The sequence below is a fragment of the Trachypithecus francoisi genome, unplaced genomic scaffold, assembly GCF_009764315.1.
Source record: "Trachypithecus francoisi isolate TF-2019V2 unplaced genomic scaffold, Tfra_2.0 Lachesis_group2, whole genome shotgun sequence".
NCBI lineage: Eukaryota > Metazoa > Chordata > Mammalia > Primates > Cercopithecidae > Trachypithecus > Trachypithecus francoisi.
This window is the reverse complement of record NW_022681465.1, coordinates 78429654-78441746: the sequence shown is the minus strand read 5'-3', so window position 1 is coordinate 78441746 and position 12093 is coordinate 78429654.

The following is a 12093-nucleotide window of genomic DNA, read 5'->3' as shown; positions in this document are numbered from 1 at the left end:
CTAGTGGCCATCTCACGAGAGGCTTCAGAGAACTAGGGAATCAAACCCTGGAGGTACTTCCAGCAGGAGATTCAACTCCCTTCACTCCTCCCTATCCAGGTCCTCTCTCAAGCTTGTCCCAGCCTAGAAATCTTTGTTTTAGGCAGGTCCCAGTCTTACTCCTGCCCCTACAACAGATGCCTGGTGAATGTGGCCCCATTAAGATTCAGGTCCCCTTTTCTCTACAGGATGTAAGGCAAATTAAGGGAGATCCTGGCAAGTTTTTACACCATTCTGACAGGTATATAGAGGCTTTCCAGAATTTAACCAAAGTATTTGAACTCTCTTGGAAGGATGTTATGTTACTTTTGAATCAGACCATGATTACCAGAGAAAGGCAGGCTGTGCAGAGACTTTCAGGAATGAGCTTTGTATCTCATATAGTGCCAGGGAAGGGGATGATCCTCATCCAATTGGAAGACTAGAGGTACTACTGGAGGACCTTAAATGGGACCCCACTGATGAAGTGACAGAACGGAAGAGGAAACACTTTCAGGTGTGCGTACTGGAGGGCTAATGAAGAACTAGAATTAAGTCTCCTTGTTACCCCAAATTATTCATGATACACCAGGGATTGGGTGAGAATCCCACTGTCCTCCTGGAAAGGCTAACAGGGGCCTTGGTAAAGCACACCTCTCTATCTCCTGATTCAGTCTAGGGACAACTGATCTTAAAGGATAAGTTTATAACTCAGGCAGATCCTGATATCAGGAGAACACTTCCAAAACAGTCTATAGGACCCAATAGTACTTTAGAGAACCTCCTGAAAGTGGCTACCTCTATTTTTATGATAGGGATTAGCAGGAAGTCCATAAAAGATAGGAAATGCAAGAATAAGGCGGAGGCTCTAATAGCTGCCTTGCAGGCTCACAAACCCCAGAGTCTCTGACATGTACCTATTATTGGCTACAAATGTGGCATGCCAGGGTACTTTAGGAAGGACTATCCAGGCAACATAAGAAAGCCACCTTGACCCTGTCCAATTTGTAATGGGACCCACTGGAGTGTGGACTGTCCCCAGAGACACAGGTCACTGGGTCCAGAGGCAGTCTCTCAAATGATCCAGCAGGACTGACTGGTCTTGAGGCTTTTCTCCCTGGCTTTGGTGGTTCAGACCACCATTACCATCCAGACGTCCCAGATAATTCTGGGAGTTGAAAGGAGGAAGGTGAACTTCCTCCTGGACACCAGAGTGGGCCTTTCAGTTCTCCTCTCCAATCCAGTCTCCCCCTCCTCTCTTAGCATGACTGTGAGGGGTGTTTCAGGAAATCCTTTACCCTGATATTTTTCCCAACTCCATTGTAGTTAGGGAGACCATTTGTTTACTCATGCCTTTTAAATCATGCCTTAAATCCCAACTCTTTTGTTGGGCGGGGGTATTTTGGCCTGTATGAGAACCACCATCCTTATGACTCCAGGACAAATTCTTTGTCTCCCCCTAGTGGAGACCGATATTAGCCCAGAAGTTTGGGCAACTCAAGGGAAAATTGGCTTAGCCACAACCGCCACACTGGTGCAGATCCATCTTAAGGATTCTACCTCCTTCCTTAAGCAGAGACAGTATCTCCTAAAGCCAGAAGTTACAAAAGGACTAGAAGCCATCATTGATAACTTGAGAATGCAAGATCTTCTCAAACCCTTCAAGAGTCCTTGTAATACCCTGATATTCAGGGCCCAAAAACTCAATGGGAATGGAGACTGATCCAGGACTTCTGCCTCATTAATGAAGCTGTGGTTTCATTTCACCCAGTGATTCTAAATTCCTGTACCCTGCTAACTCAAGTACGTGAGGGAACTAAATGGTTCACAGTCCTGGACCTAAAGGATGCCTTTTTCTGCATTCTGCTACAACCCAACTCCCAGTATTTGTTTGCATTCGAGAATCTCTCCAACCATGCCACCCAGCTAACCTAGACAGTGTTACCTCAGGGATTCCAAGGCAGCCCCCATCTGTTTGGATTGGCATTGTTAAGAGATCTCTCTGAGTTCCTTTATCCTCAGGTTAACGTTTTACAATATGTAGATGACATTCTCCTTCATGCCCCAACTGAGGAATTATCTCGGGGGAACAATAAGTCTCTTCTTAATTTTCTGGCTAACAGAGGATATAAGGTCTCAAAATGTAAGGCTAAGCTCTGTCAGACTTCAGTGAAGGACCCAGGTATATTCTTGTCAGAGGGTACCAGGGCACCAGGTGAAGAAAGAATCCGGCCCATCTCCTCCTTTACCCTCCCCCAACCTTCGAGCGTCTGAGGGGATTCCTGGACATTACAGGATTCTGCAAGCTAAGAATACCTGGGTACAGTAAAATAGCTCATCCCTATGTCACCTAATAGAGGAAACTCAGGCAGCTAAGACTCACTCCCCAACTTGGGAACAAGAGGCTTAAAGGGCCTTTGACCAATTAAAACAAGCCTTGCTTGAAGCACCAGCCCTCAGTCTTCTCATTGGGTAGATGTTCAATCTTTATGTCTCAGAAGGGAAGGGAATGGCCCTGGGAGTTCTAAGCCAGGCCTGAGGTCCAGCCCAGCAGCCTGTAGGCTAACTAAGTAAGGAACTTGATTTGGTAGCTAAAGGATTATCGGCCTGCTTCCAAGCAGTTGCAGTGGTACCAGGGGCTACTAAGTTAACCATGGGGAATAACTTAACCATTTATACCCCACATAATTTGGCAGGACTGCTGTCTTCTAAGGAGAGTCTCTGGCTAATGGACAACTGCCTCCTCAAATATCAGAAAGATCCGCAATCCATTTAAGAACCTTTCCCTTTCTAAATCCAGCCACCTTCCTCCAAGAGGAAGCTGGGGATCTTAAACGTGACTATGAAAAGATAGTAGTACAAGCCTATGCTGTCACACAGGACCTAAAAAAAACCTTAGAGAACCCAGACTGAACTCTCCTTATGGACAGAAATTCCTTCGTAGAGCAAGGGATCCATAAAGCATGGTATGCAGTAGTCACCCTGAATTACATTATTGAGAGTGCGCCTCTCTCCTTGGCACAAGTGTTCAACTAGCTGAGCTAATCACCCTCATGAGAGTGCTTGAATTAAGCAAGGGGAAAGCAGTTAACATTTATCCTGATTCTTAGTATGCTTTCTAGTACTCCACACCCTTGCTACTATCTGGAAAGAGAGGGACTTCCTCACAGCTAATGGGTCTCCCATTAAATACCATGAGAAAATTAACAGACTCTTATTCTCAGTCTTCCTGCCACCGGAAGTGGCAGTAATACATTGTAAATGCCACCAAAAGAGGGTGGATGAAATAGCTGAGGGAAATATGTTGGCAGATGAAGGATACAAGTCAGCAGTGAAAGGGCCCCAGATTTCTGATGTACTTGACACCCCTCTGATCTGAGAGGGCTCCTTAAAAGAAACAAAACCTCAGCATTATTCTATGGAGATAAAATGGGCTGCCTCTTGGGGATACACCCTTTAGTTTTCAGGATAGCTGCAATCAGAGGATGACAAGCTTCATCTACCAGCTTCCAGCCAATGGAAAGTTCTTAAAATCTTCCACCAAGCCTTCCATGTAGGAACAGAATGGGAGGGACCTTATATTGCACTTCTTTCTACTCCTATGGCAGTAAAGGCACTGGAATAGTTTCTTGGATTCCTTGTGCTTGAAAAAAAGGCATAGGAAACAAAATTACCTCTGTTGATTCAGGAGTGTACCTGAAGTACCAGAGTAAAAAAATCACGGACCTCAAGCTAAAAATTATAAAAGATAAGTTCTAACAATTAACCCTCCATGGATATCCTATACTTGCTGATTTCACTTTTGTTCTGTTCCTCACCATAAGACATCTTTGTTGAGGACCCCTTAATCCTGAACTCCCAAGGGATTATCTACTCCCCTAAACAGTTATTTCTCTTTTAAAGTTTCACTGCCCCCATACAAGCTTGAACTTCTTTCACCAGGTGAAACAGCTCCAACCGCAACATTGTTTTCAGAATCATTAGTTTATTTTAATTCTTATTTCTGTTATTGTATTGGCACTAGATTTTTTTCTTTCACATACTTAACCACCTGTAAATTGTTTTTATCTTCTTGCCTAGAGGCCATTAAAGTCCAAGTGGTCATGAGACTAGAGCCTCAGACAATGGCTCCCTTCTTACCAAGGACTCTTAGATAGGCCTCTGAGAAAGATCTGACTGCCCTCTTCTCCAAAACAATGTGCTCTATCAGCAGGAAGCAGCTAACAGTCTTCATCACTATCCTAATGGCAGTTAGGTGTTCATCTTCAGTGGGGGGTTTGATGGCAGTGGCTGGAGTGGCTGCTGTGAAGACACCAGTTTCAGAAGGTGAGGTGTGCCTGACATTGCATGTTCTGTAGGGTCAGCAGGGGCCAAGAAAATGTGAAGCCCTGCCCCCTACTGACTGGGGCACAACTGCAGTCACCCAGCACGACTTTGGACCTGGGCATCCCTGTGCTCTCAGGGGCCCAGGAAGACCCTGCTACCCCCACAGGTTCCGAAGTGCCTGTTCCCACTCCTTGGCCTTCCTCTGCTCCTGGTGCCTGCTCCAATCAGAGCAAACTTGTAGCTGAGCCCAACCTGGCAAGGTATGCACACACCCAGGGTGGTGCTGACACATCAGACCCCTGCTGCCTCGGACTCCTCCAGACTTCAGGCACTGACAAGCATGGAAGGGAGACCAGGGGTGCTAGGGTAGCCCAGTGTGTGCCTGCAGGCATTCCTTGGCCCAGACATCCAGGGCACTGCAGACAACATGTTGATGATGACAGGAGGCAGTCACATTCCTGGACAGACATGGGCAGCTCTGCAGTGAAACCCCTCCTTCAAGCTAAGAACAGCCTGAAGGCTGGGGGTCAGGCTTCCACTTCCAGGTGGAGTCTGAGGCCCAGAGTGAGAACTTATCATCCTTTTTCCAGGCCCACCCCGGAAAAGGATGCACTTTCTCTTCTGAGCCCATAAAAACTCCAGATTCAGCCAGACTGACACAGATATCAAAAGTACCAGCTGCAGAAAGGAGCTAGGCAATTTGGGTCTCCTTGACTCGTTGGGACAATCTGCCTGGGGAAAGGAGCTACTCACAACAAGTCTCCTCTCTGCTGAGAGCTAGACACTTGTTGGGAGAACCTACCTGCAAAAAGGAGCTACCCACTCCAGGCCTCATCTCCACTGAGGGCTGCACTCGTCAGGACCACCTATCTGCAAAAAGGAGTTACCCACTTTGGAGCTCGTGAGACCTGTTCTGTTGTTCAATAAAACTCCTTTCCATCTTGCTCACCCTCCAGTTGTGCACATACTTCATTCTTCCTGGACACAGAATAAGAACTCAGGACCTGCCGAATGGCAGGGCTCAAAAAGAGCTATAACACAAATAGGGCTGAAACAGGCACGCTGACCCCCGACTCACCAAATTCTGGGTGACGAGAAGGGGAGAAGAGCTGCAGCCCTTCAGGAAGCCCAGACCTAGGGGTTCCCCAAGCCAGAGCTTTGACACCCTCTTTGGGTCTCTGTGGTTTCTGGCATCTCCAGTCTCTGGGTTCCATTGCATTCCCCTTGTCCACATGTGGACAAAAGCTGCTTGTGGGCCATCTGATCTAGTTGCAGGTTTTCATGGAGCCAGTGCCTCTGCCAGCACCTGGAGCTGCCTGCCCCACCACAGCAGCCAGCATGCCTGGCTCTGTGCAGTGGGTGGACTCTGCACTTGTTCGCTCATGCACCCCTCACTGTTCTGTGTCTTGCTTGACCTTGGCAGGTGTGGAATCCAGGCCAGTAATGTAAGCTAAACACAGCCTGCCAGGTCGAGTGGGTGAAACATGCACAGTGACCCCTAGCAAAGCTAGGGCAAAGTTGCCACTGGCCACAGAGGTTTCCAGCTGGAAAATGACACCCAAAGGATCTGGTGATATTATCTCCTATCATTCCTAATGTATCTAGAATCTATTCTGTTTCATCATTCCAAATTTATGATTTTAGTCCAAATCTCATCATTTTTTGCTATGACTATGACAACAGCTTTCTAAAGAGTCTATCTCTGTTTTTTTTTTCAATTTTATGTATTCTAATCATTGTCTTCAAATTTATCTCCCTTAAGTAATATGATAGCCTCACTTCTCTGCTAAGAAATCAATGGTTGCACATTTCCTGAGGATACAATTTTAAGTTATTTAGACTGTCAAAATGCTCCACAATCTATTGTTAATCTACTTTTCTTAGCCATTACTTTTTTTTCTTCAAATATCTTATTCCTTGTCCATACTACAATATTTCCCATGTATACCTCATCTTGTTTTCTGTGTATCTTTGCCCACTCACTATCCTTTTCTGAGAAAGGAATTTGCCCAGTCACTCTATTTAAAAATTCCTCTATATTTTATGAGTAGCGTAGGTACTCTTTTGATGTGATTTGGCTGTGCCCCCACCCAGATCTCATCTGGAATTCCCATGTGTTGTGGGAGAGACCCAGTGGGAGGTAATTGAATCATGGGAGTAGGTCTTTCCTTCGCTGTTCTCATGATAGTGAATAAGTGTCATGAGATCTGATGGTTTTACAAGGGAGAGTTTCCATGCATAAATTCTCTCTTCTCTTTGCTGTCATGTGAGATATGTCTTTCACCTTCCACCACAATTGTGAGGCTTCCCCAGCCACATGGAACTGTAACTCCAATAAACCTCTTTCTTTTGTAAATTGCTCCATCTCAGGTATGCTTAATCAGTAGCATGAAAACAGACTAATATATCTGTAATTTATTTTATATCATTCCCTGAGTATTCCAAATCATTTCATGATTCCATATATTTATAATACTCATCATGATTGAATGTTGTTTCTACAATTTTCTGGCCCTATGTATCCCCCTTATCTTATAAGGTCAACTGTTTCTTCTGCAAGGAATTGTGATTTACCCAGGTGAAACTAGTAGCATTCTTTTCTGTATTTCTAATGAAAGATTGTTTTGTTTTTTGTTTTGTCTTTATTTTTCCTGATTATTAGTTTTATTTATTTTTCTTGGCCTCATGCATTGTCCCAGATCTCCATGACAATATTAACGGAAGTAATAACAACAGAAAATTATGTCTCATTTACTGTTGCCAGGAAAACTATTTCAATATTTTATCACTTGATATCATATTGGATGTAGACTTTCTAAAGATATCATTTTATCAGATTAAGCAGTTTTCCACTTATTTATAGATTGCTAAGTGTTTAAAGATGCTCACATTTATCGGATACTTTTTCCGTCTCTATTGGGATGATTCATTAATATGATTTTCTCCTTTATTCTGTTCAGGTAGAGGATTATACTGATTTATTTTCACATGTTAAAAAAATTAGATATTTCTAGAGAAAGACTTTCCACTAGGTTCACTTAGCTAATATTTTGGTAAGAGGTTTTGCATCTTTGTTTGTGAGAGAAACTAACACATAATTTTTATTTTTGTAATGTCCTGTTCAGATTTTAAATTTTAGGTTATACTGTTTATATACATATAAAAAAAATGTGAAGTAGTTTCAATCTGTTATGCTCCGTAACAGTTTATTAAAGGTGAATGTTTTCCTTCCTTAATAGTTTGGAAGATTCAACAATGACACTCTCTGAGTTTAAACTTTTCTAGTAAATAAATGAGTTGAGACATTTAGTTTGTCTTTGATGTAATACTATTTATATCTTTTCTTGTTTTTGATTGTTTTGGTAAGATGCATTTTTCCAGGAATTCTCCATTTTCTTTATATTTTTAACTTTAAGAGAATAAGTACACAATATATTTTAGAAGTTTTTAAAATGTCCATAAAATTTATAATGTATACTTTTTCCATTCCCAATATTATTTATTTGCTTTTTATTGCTTTTTCTAGATAATTTTGGATTTTATTGATATTTCAATGAACAAAATTTTGGCTTTGTTGAAACACTGTATTTTATTTAGTTGTCTACAACTTTGATTATTTCTAATTTTTAATATTTCATGCCTCTGCATTCTTTGGGTTTGACTTTTTCTGTTTCTTAGCTTTGAAATGAATACTTAGATTGTTGATTTTTCTCTATCACTATTTGCTAATATAAGCATTTCAGAATGTATCTATCTGACTAAACACCATTTTAACTACATCTCACATGGTTAAAATTGTTTTATACTCTTTTTTATATTTTGTTTTTAAATGACACATAATAATTGCACATATTTATGGGGTACTGTGTGATGTTTCAATGCATACATTGTGTAATCAAATTAGGTTATTGAACATATCTATCACCTCATATATTTATCATTTATTTATGATGGGAACACTCAAAATCCTCCCTTCTAGTTATTTTGAAATATACAATACAATGTTGTTAACCATAGTCACCCTACTGTGTAATAGAACACCGGTACTTACTCCTCCTGTCTACCTGTAACTATACCTGTTAACCAGTCTTTCCCCATGTTGTCTCCTCCCTACCTTCTCCAGCCTCTGGTAACCTTATTCTAGTCTCTACTTTTATGAAATCAACCTTTTTAGATTTCATATATGAGTGATATCCTCTGATTTTTGCCTTTCTTTGTCTGGCTTATTATACTTAAAATAATGTCTTCTAGTTTCATCCATGTGGCTGCAAATGACAGCAAGTCATTCTTTTGTATGAGAGAACAGTATTCTATTATGTATATAGACCACTTTTTCTTTAGCCATTCATTTGGTGATGGACACTTAAGTTGATTCTATATCATCGCTGTGTGGATAGTGCTGCAAAAACATGGGAGTGCAGATATCTTTTTAACATATTGATTTTAATTTCTGTGGATATATATACCCAGTAGTGGGATTTCTGGAACATATGCTAGTCCTATTTTTAATTTTTTGAGGAACTTCTGTACTGTTTTTCACAATGGCTGTGCTAATTTACAGTCCCAATAATAGTATATGAGTTCCTCTCTTTACATATCCACATTAACATTTGTTATTTTTTGTCTTTATGATAATAGCCATTCTAATTGGGGTGAGGTGAAATTTCATTGTGGTTTTGATTTTCGTTTCCTTTATGATTAGTGATGTCAAGTAGTTTTTGTTATATGAATCAGCTATTTGTATGTCTTCTTTTGAGAAACGTCTATTCAGATCTTTTGCCTATTTTTTAATTTAATTTTTATTTTTTAACTTTTATTTTAAGTTCAGGGGTACATGTGCAGGGTTGTCACATAGGTAAACTTGTGTCATGGAGGTTTGTTATACAGATTATTTCATCACCCAGGTATTAAGCCTAGTACTTGTTAGTTATTTTTCCTGATCCTCTCCCTTGTCCCACCCCTTGACCCTCCAATAGGTCCCAGTGTGTGTTGTTCCCTTCTATGTGTCCATCTGTTCTTATCATTTGCTTCCACTTGCGAGTGAAAACATGTGATATTTGGTTTTCTGTTCGTGTGTGTGTGTGTTTACAGATAATGGCCCCCAGCTACATTTGTGTTCCGACAAAGGATATGATCTCATTCTTTTTTATTTGCCCATTTTTAAATCAAATTATTTGCTTTTTAAAATTGAATTATTTGAGCTTCTTATGTATTCTGTATGTTAACTCCTTGTCAGATTCGTAGTTTGCAAATATTTTCTTCCATTATGCATGTTGTATGTTCATTCTGTTGACTGTTTCCTTTGCTGTGCAGAAGCTTTTTAGTGTGAAGTAATTCTATTTATCATTTCTTTTTTCATTGACTGAGTTTGTAATCTTACTCAAAAACTTCTTGCCCAGACCCCAATGTCATGAAGCATTTTCTCTCTGTTTTTTGTTTGTTTGTTTGTTTTGTGTGTGTGTATGTTTGTTTTTTGATTTTTTTTTTAGTAGTAGTTTTATTGCTTCAGGTCTGACAGTTAAGTCCTTAATCCATCTTGTGTTGATTTTTATATATGGTGAGAGAGAGGGATCTAGTTTCATTCTTCCACATATATCCAGTTTTCCCAGCATCATTTATTAAAGCAACTCTCCTTTCTTCAATATGTGTTCTTGGTATCTTTACCTAAAATCTGTTGTCTGTAATTCATGGACTCATTTCTTTGTTTTCTATTGTGTTTCATTAATCCATGTGTCTATTTTTATTGCAGTACCATGTGGTTTTGGTTATTATAGCTCTGTAGTAACATATTGTAAATCTTGCCTTTGTTCTATTTGCTCAAAATTGCTTTGGCTATTTGGGATCTTTTGTGATTCCATACAAATCTTAGGATTACTTTTTCCATTTATGTGAAGAATGTCATTAGTATTTTTACAAGCATTTCATTGAATCTATGGATCATTTCGGATACTATGAGCATTTTAACAATATTAATTCTTCAAATCCACAAACACAGGATATTTCTCCATTAATATGTGTCCTCTTCAATTTCCTTCATCAGTTTTATAGTTTTAATTGTAGAGCTCTTTCATCTCCTTGATTAAACTTATTTCTAGCATCTTAATTCTTTGCATCTATTGTAAATGAGATTTTTTTTTTCAGACTGTTTACTACTGCATGTAGAAATGCTATTAATTTTGCATGTGGATTTTGTATCCTGCAACTTCATTGAATGTGTTTATTAATTCTAATTAGAGTCTCTGGGACTTTTAGGAGTCCTTAGAGTTTTTTATTTATAAAATCATGTGGTGGGCAAACAGGAAAAATTTAACTTTATTATTTCCAATTTGCATGTCCTTTATCTCTTTCTTTTGTCTAATTTATCTTGCCTAATTACTCTGGCTAGGAATTCCAATACTATTTTGGATAAATAGTGATAATGGACATCCTTTAAATTTTGGTTTGATAATTCCAAGGCTTATTCAATCTCTTCAAATTGTGTGTATAGCATTTCAGTATGCTTGGTAGTTGTTTTTTTTGAAAGGCAGAAATAATATACTGTGTAAAATGAACCACAGTATATAGGTCTTTATTAATACAGGGATAAGAAGTTGTGGGGAGAGAGAAAACATTCTATCATTCTATATTAAGACTCAGGCTTTTGGTGAGCCTGTGCTCTTGGACTGTGAACTTAACAAGGGCTTGGATATTTTCCACCCCTAGCTGACACAGGGTGAGTGGAGGGAGTTGGAAGTGAGTATTTCCCAACTCCTGGGGAGATTAGGCTCTGATATAGCCCTAGCAATTTAGGCTGTAGCAAAATAATGTCTCCTGAGAGCAGGTTTTTAAAAGAACACTATGGTGCCCTGTATTTCATAATGGCTTCTTCTCCCTCCATTGCTGAAAGCATGAGGGGATTTTCTCTCTGATGTTTGCTGTGAGGATCTGGTAGAGCTTATAGAGGTAAAACTCACAAAGTTATAATAGCCCTCTTCTCACTGGATTTCCCTGAAATTTTTATTTCTCAGACCTGTCCACACTGAGTCTCCAGCATTTGTTTCAATTACACTTGAAATGTTTCTACCATGGTACTATTTCCAGCAGAGGTTACGGCATATAGATTTCTGCATTTCTGCTCAGATAAGTTATGATGCTCTGTATCTGCCTGTCTTTCTCACCAATATTTGAGGCAATAGCTTATACTATTACCTCAGTTTTCTCATGGATCTAACAAGAGTTGGTGATTTTTTAGTTTGTTCTGTTTTTATTGTTAGAACAAAGTTTTGACTTCTAAGCTCCTTATATGGCTGGCCAGAAATGGGAAATGCTAGTTTCATTTTTAAGATATAGTTGTGGCACTTTCTAGATACCATTTGAGCAAGACAGTAATCACACATGTTACAATTATTTTATTAGATTTCATTTGAACCTTGTAATGTTCATTTACAGAGTCAAAATCGCTTTAGGTTAGATTGTTCTTTTCTTTGTAAGACTGAATGTATGTCCCAATTAGAAGTTGAATGGTACAGAAATTGCCGCTAAAGAATAGAGAAGCCGGGCGCAGTGGCTTACGCCTGTAATCCCAGGCCTTTGGGAAGCTGAGGTAGGCAGATCACCTGAGGTCGGGAATTTGAGACCAGTCCGACCAAAATAGAGGAATGATGTCTCTACTAAAAATACAAAATTAGCCAGGAGTGGTGGCACATGTAATCCCAGCTACTTGGGAGACTGAAGCAGGAGAATCACTTGAACCTGGGAGGTGGAGGTTGC